The sequence below is a fragment of the Macrobrachium nipponense genome, chromosome 26 (assembly GCF_015104395.2).
Source record: "Macrobrachium nipponense isolate FS-2020 chromosome 26, ASM1510439v2, whole genome shotgun sequence".
In the NCBI taxonomy this organism is placed as follows: domain Eukaryota; kingdom Metazoa; phylum Arthropoda; class Malacostraca; order Decapoda; family Palaemonidae; genus Macrobrachium; species Macrobrachium nipponense.
In genome coordinates, this window is record NC_087215.1 from 40065125 (window position 1) to 40077411 (window position 12287).

At 48.7% G+C, this 12287-nt stretch overlaps 1 protein-coding gene across 3 annotated transcripts in view; it reads left to right on the plus strand.

Moving 5' to 3' along the window:
- Window positions 1-12287, plus strand: part of LOC135200195 (uncharacterized) — a 252982-nt gene that overhangs the window by 149856 nt on the left and 90839 nt on the right. The gene's annotated exons all lie outside the window — the stretch shown is intronic.

The following is a 12287-nucleotide window of genomic DNA, read 5'->3' on the forward strand; positions in this document are numbered from 1 at the left end:
CAGCTCCTGTCGGAGAACCTATGGTTCTCGCAGCAGGAGGCACTTGCCCTGGAATCTACCGCTATGGCAGCATTTCCAGGCAGTTTCCTGGTTGGATTTGTGGTCCCTCACAATATCCAAGGTAGCGGCCGGCTCCGGGAGTTCTGCTCTCGAAGACGACGCTTCTTTTAGGAGACTGTGCCAGTCTGGAGGAAGAGCAATCTCTTACCTCGCCCATCAGACTGCTAACCTGTGGGCCAACTTGGTTCTTCGGGTGGCGTAGGGACGCAGTCCTTACCCGAGTGACCAAGGGGGCTGGGCGTGAGGCGGCACTCGGGCTAAAGAAATGGACCTCTTAGGAGTTCCCCAGCTCTCTTTCCTGGAGAGATGGTGGACGCTGCGGTGGAACGGCGGCGCACTGACGAGAGTGACCGCTTAGTTCACCAGGCAGTCTCGAAGGTTTCTGGGCAACCTCGAGTAACTGCGGCCAAACCAAAGAGCTTGGCTAGCGCTTCCACGGCGGCGAAGACGGTTGCACCGTCCAAACCCCGTGTGAAGACTCCAGTTGTTTCGACTTCTGCGAGAGGACGGCCGCAACCAGCCCTCCTCCCAGCCCTCCTTTCCCCGAGGGAGATGTTGTTGGGAAGAAGTAGGAAACGAGGAGGGAAACGCTAGGGACGGCGTTCCCCCTCACCTGCTGCCGAAGGGGGGGTGCCTGGCGAGCCATTGGGCGACTTGGCAGCGCTACGGCGCCGAGAACTGGATAGTAGAAACGTCCTTCGGAGGGATATCTACTACCCTTCGAGTCTCGGCCCCCCCTCATCTCCAAACCGGTCCATCTACAGACCTATGTCCGGGGATCAGCAAAGGACAACGCTCTTCGACAGGAGATCAAGACCATGCTGGCGAAAACGAGCTGTAGAAATCGTGGAGGACCAGTCACCAGGCTTCTACAGCCGCCTCTTCCTAGTGAAGGCATCGGGGGGCTGGCGCCCGGTGATAGACCTCTCTCCCCTGAACCGCTTCGTTCGCACGACGCGGTTCACGATGGAGTCGGCACGCTCAGTGCTCGACTCAATCAGGGGGAACGATTTCATGCTTTCGGTGGACTTGAAGGACGCGTATTTTCAAATACCCATCCATCAGTCCTCCAGAAAGTACCTCCGCTTCATCTTCGACGGGACGGTGTACCAATTCAGGGCACTTTGTTTCGGTCTCTCAACCGCCCCACAGGTGTTCACGCGAGTGTTCACTCTGGTGTCGGCTTGGGCCCATTCGAACGGGATACGTCTTCTGAGGTATCTCGACGATTGGCTGGTCCTGGCGAGCTCCCGCTCGCAGTTGCTACAGGACAGAGATCGACTCCTCAAGTTTTGTCGCGATCTGGGGATCGTGATAAACTACGAGAAGTCCGATCTCGAACCCAAGCAGAAGATGAAGTACCTGGGTATGCTGATAGATACGGTAGCAGGGCAAGTCTTTCCCGCAGACTTGCGTATCAGCAAATTCAGGGAGGCAGCCCACCCGCCGGTTCCTGTGCGGCAGGCAACAGGCAGCACAGCAATGGCAAGTCGTGGATCGGCCAATCTGTCGTCACTCGAGAAGTTAGTCCCTCACGGGCGTCTTCACCTGCGGTCTCTCCAGTGGAGGCTAAGGAGAGTTGGTCTCAGGTCAGGCCAAGGATCCTCCTTACTTTCCCGTGGCTATCACGGACAAGGTGAGGCAGGACCTAGCCTGGTGGCTCGACGACAAGAACCTCTTAAGAGGAGTGCCCATACGCACTCCCCCCCCGGAGATGCTTCTGTTCTCAGACGCATCGACCGAGGGATGGGGCGCACACCTGGAGGAGTTGCTGACTGCAGGTGTGTGGGACCATCACGAGAAGCACCTTCACATCAATGTCCTGGAACTCAAGGCGGCGTTCAACGCTCTCCAAGAGTTTCGGGACCGCTTGGTGGGACACTCAGTGGTGTTGATGTGCGACAACACACAGTAGTGGCATATGTCAACAAGCAGGGGGGGCTAGTGTCTCTTCCGCTCCATCAGTTGACGGTGCAGGTGCACGAGTGGGCCACGGCTCACTCGATAGAGCTGTCAGCACGCTACATTCCAGGCAAGAGGAATGTAGTAGCGGACAAGCTCAGCCGTCGGGATCAGGTGATAGGGACCGAATGGTCTCTACACAAGATGTGGCGGAAAGGCTCTTCAACCTGTGGGGGCGACCGGTCGTAGACCTGTTCGCCACCCGGCACAACAGGAAGATCCAGGTGTTCTTCTCGGCCGTGCCGGACCCATGGGCAGCTGCAGAGGAGCTCTCCAACACCCCTGGGACAACCTCTTTCGCTACGCCTTTCCTCCCTTCTGTCTGATTCGAAAGTGATCAGTCGAGCGCTGGTCACTCCCCAATCTCAGAATGATCCTGGTGCTCCCAAACGGCCTCAAGCCGTTTGGTATCCGGACCTGTTGGCTCTTCTTGCAGACGCACCGAGAGAGCTACCCAACTGGCACAACCTTCTAGCCCAGCCACAAACGTAGAACGGTACCACCAGCGCAGTCCAGTCCCTTCAACTTCACGGCTGGCTGTTATCCATCCATCTTGCGAACGAGAGGCTTTTCTCGTAGCGCAGCAACAGAGATGGCTGGACACGTCAGACAGTCCTCTGCAGCTGTGTACCAGGGGAAGTGGGGCCGTCTTCTGTGGTTGGTGTCGTAGACAGGGTTTTGCTCCTCTCAGAGCCACTCTTCAGCAGGTAGCGGATTTCCTCGTGTTTCTTCGCCGAGAGAAGCTCCTCTCAGTACCCACAGTTAAGGGATATAGAGCCGCTGGCTCTCGCCTAAAACTGAGGGGACTGTGGATATCACGAATTCGTTCGAGATATCCTTGCTAATGAGGAGCTTCGAAAGGTCTTGCCCACCCAGGGAACTCAGGCCCCCTGCGTGGGACGTGACTCTCCCCCCCCCCCCCCGTCCTTAGGAGTCTGACTCGAGCACCGTTCGAGCCACTCCGAGAGTCGTCAGACAGGGATCTGACCCTCAAGACCCTCTCTTGCTGGCCCTGGCATCGGCGAAGAGAGTAGGGAACTACATGGCCTTTCTTATGATGTTAAACATACCAGAGGCTGGGGATCTGTGACGCTCGATTTCGTCCGAACTTCGTAGCTAAGACTCAGAATCCGCGATCCCTGACGACAGGTTCGAGTCTTTCACGATCCCCTCCCTGCTGGACTTTACAGATAACGATGCGGATGAGATGCTGCTTTGTCCTGTGAGGGCGCTACGGCGCTATCTGAAGAGAACTCGACATCTCAGGCCTGAGTGTCGACGCCTCTTCGTTAGCACTGGGGTCACCAAGAAAGAAGTCTCCAAGAACACGCTTTCTTTCTGGCTACGTGAGGTGATCAGGAGAGCGTACGAAGCTGATGGTAGCGACGACATCCGTACGCTCCGTCCGAGAGCCCACGAAGTCAGAGGTATCGGACCTCCTTAGCGTTCCGTAAGAACTTCTCCGTGGCGCAGGTCCTGAAGGCAGGTGTCTGGGCCAACCAGACCACCTTCACGTCCTTCTACCTTCGGGATATTGCCCACAAGTCCTTGGATACTTTTTCCTTGGGACCTGTGGTGGCTGCTCAACACGTTGTGTAAGCTTACCCAGCACCCGAGCAGGCAGAACAGCATCGATTCCTGGTATGACTGGGAGAATGAATGCGTGAATGAGAGAGTGACTGGCTTCTCTTCACCATCTTTTTCTACCTCTACCTGTGGGCAGAGGGATACGGTCGTTACCTTGCTGGATAGGAGTCCGATGCAGGTAAGCTATTCAACAGAGCTCCAGCCTATCTCTTTAACTAGAGATAGGAGTAAATATCCACCACTTTCTCCAACAAGGGGGAGAAAGTGGAGGCCAACATGAGACAAACCCATTACTTTACATTTGCTCATGTAAGGAAAAAGTTCTTACAATGCTGGTACGAAGAGATACGCTTGCCTCTCTCTTAGTACTCGGCCCAGAGTCTGAACCATTGATCCTGCGGTGCACCCACCCCATCAATCGGACAGAGGCTTGGATCCCTCCCTCGCTCTTACGACCAGGGAGGCATTCCAGGGATGGACGAACACCAGTCTGTTCATCAAAAGACTCAGATTCCACCCACCAAGAAGTGAGTCTTCCTATTGTTAAAGGACCGATGGTTTGTATTACGTATCGGAACAAATGACAATTTGTCGAAATTGCATTTTTCCTAACTATACAAACCTGAGGTCCTTTAACATAAAGTCCCTCCTCATGCACCCCTCACTCTGCGTATTTTGCATGGGCCCAAAAGCAAAAGTGATTTGTTTATCCCAGTCGCGCGGCGCGCCGACGATCGGACAGCAGTTAAATACCGTTCTTTCCCCTTGTTCCCGAAGCTACGACCGTTTCCAGGCGCCGCAGCTACTTCCTATGTTAAAGGACCTCAGGTTTGTACAGTTAGGAAAAGGCAATTTCGACAAATTGTTCATCCTAAACTATAACAAACCTGAGGTCCTTTACATATAGTCCCTCCTCAATGCCACCCCTCACTCTGGATTTTGCATGGGCCAAAAGCAAAAAAAATGATTTGTTTAACTTCCAGCGCGCGGCGCTGCCGACTGTCGGACAGCAAGTTAACTTACCGTACCCCTTGTTCCGAAGTTAAACGGACCGTCAGCTGGCCCTTTAAGCTTAATTCCTATTGTAAAGACCTCAGGTTTGATAAAAAGTTAGGAAAAAAGCAATTTTCGACAAATTGTCATTTTTCCTAACTATACAAACCTGAGGTCCTTTACATATAGTCCCTCCCTCATGCCACCCCTCACTCTGCGTATTTTGCATGGGCCAAAAGCAAAGTGATTTGTTTTACCTCCCAGTCGCGCGGCGCGCGACTGTCGGACAAGCAGTTAACTACCGTTCTCCCCTTGTTCGAAGCTTACGACCGTTCCAGCTGCCGCTTAGCTACTTCCTATTGTTAAAGGACCTCAGGTTTGTATAGTTAGGAAAAATGCAATTTTCGACAAATTGTCATCTTTAGCAGGCATTAGTTGTGATACGGGAGAGGAAGCTGGTTGGAGAGTTTCTTCCTCTTCCCAGGATAATTTTGCAAGCTTTTTAGCCCATCTGAAAGGGTTTTTCAGATGATTAGATTTTGTTAGTTTCTAGTCGGGACTACGCTGCCGAATTGAACATCGTCGTTTCTACCTGCCGTAAGCCCAGTCTCTTAACAGGATTCTTGCCCTTCCTCGTTTGAGACGGGAATCGGAAAAATTAAATGCTCGACTTCCTGGATTACGTTTTTGTCAATTCAGTGACTTTCCCCCCATTGACAATATACTATCGTTTTGTCAAGTAAGTGGGTATCCCCTCATTGACAAAATATCTCTTTGTCCCGTAAATGGGTTAGTTCTCATTGACAAACATCTCATTAACTTGATATTGCGTAAGCGAATAAGCTCTTATTGACAAGATTCGGAAGAGCTCTCATTCGTCATTCGCAGACTCGTACAAGAAATAGACTTGCTAGACTAAGTCAATGAACGCTTATGTCCAATAACATAAGAAGCTTGAGCTGACTGCTTCGATTCTCTTAAGTTTTGTTCATGAAACTTGCCTGTCAGATATGTATGTAGCTGTATTTCCGAATTCAGCTATATATATGTCAGCAGGTAAGTATGAACAAACTTTATTGTGATATAATTTCATATGCCTTGCGTTATTTTACTTCTGGTTGGTTCAAGTCATATACGCTTGCTGTAGTTACCTCTTCGGATGGCAACCGAGAGGTCTATTTAAGGACATTTAATCGTTACTCCCTGCAGCCTTCCAGGAGTTTCCGATTTATCTTTTACTGTTGTATGGTAGTGTTCTGACGACACAAAGCATCTATATATTTAGCGTTTTCTGTTTCGCTTAAATATACCAGCTTGAGAGTCTTTTTGCTCAAAAATAACGGACCTATTTCTTCGTAGAATAGGGTAGCTGGCAACCCAGACATAAAGTTAAGAGACGACGTTCGTAAGCTGCTGGCTTGCTGCGTGTCGACTGTCCAACCGAGCCAGTAACAGATCGTGCGCTGTCATGTGCTGTAGGTTACGTCTCTCTCTCCTGCGGGATTGACTGACTAACCGTATCTCTGTGCTGGCGGTTACGTCTCTCCTGCGGAATTGACTGACTAACTGTATCTCTGTCCTACAATCACGGACTTTAGCCTAAGATTGTGGGGATTTCTTACGTGAATGAATAAATGTTGCATTCGTTTTGCCTTTACTATGTTCAACAGAGTTATCTCTTAATCCTTTCGGTGCTCGTTACCGCACGGTATAGAACTACGAGTCTACCGCAACATTGCACTTTTATATGCTCTCTTGCTTAGGCAAAGCGCAGCCTTATTAGGGAAGTAAGCATACTCGGGGAGGGAATGGATGAGCTTGCTGGGGACCATTTCCTTCCTGAAGAAGTTTGTTTCCCCGAATAGACTGCAATTCAGACCACAGTTTTTTTCCTACCGGGAAACTGAAATATTATTCAAGGTCTAGGAATGATTCTGAACATCTCTCAGTGCGTCATGATAGAAAGAAGGTGCCGGACATCTGGATAGAGTTTCAGATGTCCTGGATCTTAATCTGAAAGAAGTAAATGCAATTCGGTCGTCCCTCCAGTCCTCGAAACGAGTTTTTGGAACCAGTGGTCCACATCAACTCTGATTTTCCACAGCTCTCTCATTTCTTAACAAGTATCTTCTCTCGGTCCCTGCTCGAGTTTACGAGAAAGAGCCTATTATAACAAGGCGTAGAATGTAACGATCCTCTACAGGTGCGTTACAGGATTACAAAAGTCCGTTCGAATCGTCTCGATCGACGGCAGCAACTATTCACTTCCGAGTGGAATCTTTCTTTAGAAGTAAGTTGAGAGTTGTGTAGACTTCAGGGACGCCCTTTAATTCTTCTCTTCAAAGATATGTTGAGGACGAAGAGGCTTCTTCTTCTCTGCTCCCTTATTCTCGATCCGGGATCGGTACCATTAAACGCCATCCTATGATATTGAACGGGGATGGATGTTAGTCTCTTTTCCCCTTTTTTCAATCGCTTAGGAAATTTAATAAGAGGATTTATGACGTCACAGGGAGCGACAATGACGGTGATCGCCCCATGTTGGCCTTCAGGATCCTGGATTTCACAGAGGTCACATACTTCCTAAATCACTTTCCAAGGACCTTTTCCGAGAGAGTCGGTCTACTCTAACTCGAAAGGTACCTATAACCTCTCCGCTCTGAGTCTGACTACGTTCAGACTATCGAGATGTTGACAGGAATAAGATTACCGTCTTCCATTTCCGTCTGAAGAATGGGATAAGCTGGCAGTCACAACTATTAAAGAATATGCAAATATGTTGTTGACGGTTTTTGGGCTCAGAGATTTGCGTCTGTCAAACAACAAAGCCCTTCACGATCTTTGAGTTCTGTGGAATCTCGAAACTCGCTCACCATCTACTTTTTGTCTCACCTGTTTTCTCGGAGTCAGGCACTCGTGCGAGATCAGGCGACATATAGTAGCCCTGAGTTTCTTGTTGATGAAGTCGGTTGCGTTTATACACCCCCGATGATCGTGTAACATGAGACCAGGTCGGACTGTCAGGCATTCTTCCTTCGGGACTGAATCGCCTTTTTGCTCCTCGCTCCTTTCTCCTGGCACCAGAAGCTCGAGTCAGGAGTTGATTCGCTGACGACGTTGGGTTGCGTTGATACACCCCAAAGGTTTGCTTAGATTGAATCGCCCAGGCAGTCCAGACACTCATCCTTCAGCGAAGAATAGTGCCTTATGGTCTTCAGGGTACAGCCTTGCTGTCCTTGATTCGTCTGACTGGTCAACTGGTCGGTCACCTGACTTTAGTACAGACGGACTGACTGTGCATGTCCAGATCGAAGCTTTCAACATGGAACTTAGACGTAGTGTAAGTCTGAAGTTCTTGATGTCAAAGCATTCGAACCTCTCCTACCTGTTAACTTCTTGCATGTGATCAGGAAGGCCTTCTTCTAACCACCCTAGATACGACAAAGAGGGTTAGTGAAATTTTAAGCCATCGTCACAAGTTTTGGCTTTAGAGAACACAAGGCGGTGTGCTCTCTAAGCCTTCCGTTGTGGCCTAAGAATGGAAACCCGTTTTGTCCTCTTGGGCCGGAGAGGAGCTTGGAAGCAAGGATAGCACAAGTTAGTGGGCAGGAGCCAGAGAGAGTCCTGTGCCCTGTCGGGTCTCTCAAGTTTTATCTACATAAAACCCAAGAAAGTCGAAGTCATTCGGGCAATCTGCAGTGTTCCGAAAAAGACCAGACTTGCCCATATCGAAGAACACCCTGGCTTTAGTGTTAAGGAGTTCCTTTCAAAAATGCTTCCTTCATTGTGTTTGCACAAAGATTTGAAATCTTTTTATCTGAATGCTCACGAGGTGAGGGCGCGGCCTCGGAAGCATTTCAACAGAGCATGGCACTCAGCAACATCCTGAGTACCATGTTTTAGCGAAGCAACTCTGTGTTCACTTCACACTCCCTGCGAGATGTGAAGATGGCATATGAGATCTGCTGCTCGCTAGGGCCATACGTGTCTGCAGACACAATCTTGGGGGCAAGAAGTACCACTCATCCTATCCTGTAGAAAATGGTTAGGAAGAGCTCTTAATTTAGTTGTTGAGTCGCCGACAACGGCGACTTCTTAACTCTTAAGCCTTAGTTAAAACACCTTAACTTTGGCTAGGTTGGTCAGGTGGTGATATATATATATATATATATATATATATATATATATATATATATATATTTTATTCTTAGCCCTCATGGTATGGTCAATATGGTCTAGTCACGTCGTGGTCTCGCCCCTGTTGACAGATCAGCTGGAGTGCAGCCCTATATAGGTCTCTACCTCGCTGGCAACTCTAGTAGCACAAGCAGACTTACGTGGCAGTAACCACGAAGCCAGCTATGCTAACAGGTGGAACCAAGATGTAAATCATCTGCATGCATTTGTTTCCCAAAATCCTTCTATTCTGTCCCTTCCCACCTCCAAAGGTGGGATTCAGCTATATATATATCTGACAGGTAAGTTTCATGAACAAAATGATATTGTTATGATACAATAAAGTTTGTTCATACTTACCTGGCAGATATATATAATCAAGTACCCACCCACCTCCCCTCAGGGGACAGTGGAAATAAAAATTATGAATAGAAAATGGGAATGGTTCCTGATACCCGCCTCCAGCGGCGGGAATGGGTACTAACCACCTGGCCGACCACTGCGTGTGTCGGAAGTTTTTAAAATTCTGTCGGACTTCAGAAAATACAGCTATATATATATCTGCCAGGTAAGTATGAACAAACTTTATTGTATCATAACAATATCATTTTTGTATTGTTGGCCAAGATAAAATATGATTTAGTTATTGAATACAGTGGACCCCCGTATTCACTGGGGATGTGTTCCAGACACCACTGCAAATGGCTAAAATCTGTGAGTACTTAAAACCCCTCTGTAAGTTCTTAGAACTGCCTATTTTGATCATTCAAACAAGAAAAACCCTCTAAAAATGCTCATACCTGAATATTTTAATAGTATTATCACCAAAAGCAAATTTAGTCATGAAATTGATTTGAGAATGCATTATTTAGTGAAATATTTCTCAGTGAAAAATATTGCAAATGTGTAAGTTTTCTGCAAATAATGGCTAGATTTATTTCATAGAGAAACTCACGAATAGCTTACTCTGCGAATCTTGAGAATGTGAATACGGGGAGTTCACTATACTACTGGTTTGTTGTATAGTAGAGAGAATAAAGGTTGCCATTTCTTGTGTAGATATGTTATAGGTGGTATATGAAATAAGACCAGATCTGCATTTCTTGATTTTATTATAAAAGTTCAAAATGAGGGTACCTGTTCCGGCAACGTCTCCCAAATGAATCCTCCCACTAATCTCTCTCACACTTTTTCACACAAACTCATAGCATACTGGTAACAAACCTTCGGTCTTAACAATAGGATAATTTTTCTAGCACCTAGCTGGATCCGGTTAAATCGCAGATGAAAAGTAAGGAGTCTTGTGAGATCTGGCAATGTGTGCGTACATCGGGTGAAAAGTGATCAAGGACCATGCACCCATGCTACAGCGTTCAGTCTTTTTCTTAACCCCCTGGGCGAGAGTCATGGTTGCCCTCTCTCAGCCTTTTACCCGTTTCATTGCCCATTTTCGCTTGTGATTGTGTGTGTGTGTGTGCTTGTATTATGGCTTCTTCAGCTCCTTCTTGGCCTCGCCAATGTGTGTGCCTGGGTACTCAAGGTTTCCTGTGTTCTCATTTTTTGGCTTCTTCAACGACAGATCCCCACAAGACTTGCAGTAGGTGTCGTTCTAATGTTTGTACAATAATGAATCCCTGCACGGAATGTTGTGCATGGCCTAGAGAGCAGTGGAAGTTATTTTAGAACAAGAGGGAGCATCGTTGAGTTTCTACCCTTCCTTCGTGGGAGGGATTTTCATCTCCTCTTCCCGATGCTTCATATCCTGCCGCAGTCACACCCCATGCTAGTGTAGTGGCTTTATTTCCCAACTTTTCTTCCATCGATTCGTCGTTGGAAGTATCGGGAGGCCCTCAGGCTGATTTATTATGTGATGTCGCCCCCTCTTCCTCAGGAGTTAATTTACTTCCTGAGAGGGAGAAGGCTTTTTCATGTTTCTTTCGTCTCAGAGTTGAAGGCGTCCAAAACGGCGGTGCTCTGGGGGTCGCTTGGGCTATGGGGTCCACCCTCCTTGGAGGGTTTGCTGACAAACTTCTTGGATGCTTGCATCCCCCCTCCTCAGGCTACCCAAGCTCTCCCCCCATCTCCTGGCCTCGTCTTCATTGGTAGCCAAGGTCAGCCATTTTATATTGCTCCGCGTGTGACGATTGCTGCATCTTCGAGTCAGAGGGAAGCCGTGGCGTCGGCACCACTGGTGACATCATGGGGTCATCCATTTTGTATCCCTCCGCCAGGTGGCGTCTACTTCCTCCTTGGGTTAAGGGGAAGCCGTGACATCAGCGCCGCTATTGACATCACTCCCAGTTTCCTCCGTTGTGCTGCCTCTCTCATCTGTGTCGTCATCTTTTGCTCCCGTGAATTCATTGCTGCCATCCAGTTTGCTGCATCTCCATCCCATGTCGTCAGCCCCTTCTCTTGCTGATCCATCTGAGGCTTTATATCAGGCAGTTCTTAAGAGATTGGATTCTGTTTTGGAAGATAGGTTTGCTGCCATGTCGGCTGGGAGGACTGGAAGCAAGCGTGTTGCATCTCCCCCGCCTTCTGCAAAGAGATTGTGTAGGGAGTCAGTGCTGTCTTCCTCTCCTTCTCCCCCATCTCCACTGCTTCGGCGTATCAAGCGTTGGAAGGTTAAGGACTTTGCCTTTTCTTCGCGAGCGTTAGTGTTTCATCCCCCGTGCATTCTGCAGTGGCTGCTTCGTCCTCTGCATCGAGTCGTGAGTGTGTTGCAACCTTGCGTGTTCGTGCATGTTGCAAATTCTTCCGCTTCTCCAATGCCAGGGCCTATCAAGAGATCGAAGGTTGTGAGCGCGGAAATAGTGCAGCAGGAGTGTTTGTCTGCCCCTCCCCTTAGTGCTACCCTGGGTTCGACTCTGAGGGATTCTCGTTCTGTTTCGAGTGTTTAAAATGCCTCTCCTTCGCAAGTATGTGCATCCTCCCACGTGCACGTATGTGGCAATGTATGCGAGTCATCTATTGGGAGTGGGTGTAGTGATGTTCCTAGTGTTGTGGTTGGTTCATCGCAGGAGTTGGCACTTGGATCCAGGCCAAACAGGTTGGTTGGCATTTTGGGCTGTTTGGCTGCTGGCTCTTGTTGGTTTACACGAAGAATAGAATGTGCATTGGATAAGCCTGCACATTCTTCTTGTCATCAGTTTCAGTTGGTGGAGCAGGAGGGAGACACACAAGAGTTTTTGTCTTCTTTTACCGAAGTTGTCGATCTCATTCGTGGGTTCAACAACTTGGAGAGTAGGACTCAGGCTCAGTCGTGTATCGCTCCTTCCTGCTTGGAAGCCTTGCTGGGAGCTACACAAGATCCCAAGTCATCGTTTCAACTTCCATTATTGGGGCATGTCCAGTCGGTCTTGCATAAGGTAAACGCCTCTGTTTCAGATTGGGATGGGTCTCTTCGCTCAAGGTGTTCATCCAAGTTGCTTCCCCCGTCACTCACGAGGCATAGGAAGTACTATGTTACAAACTCGGTCTACTTGATGTCACGTCATCTTAACCCGGAC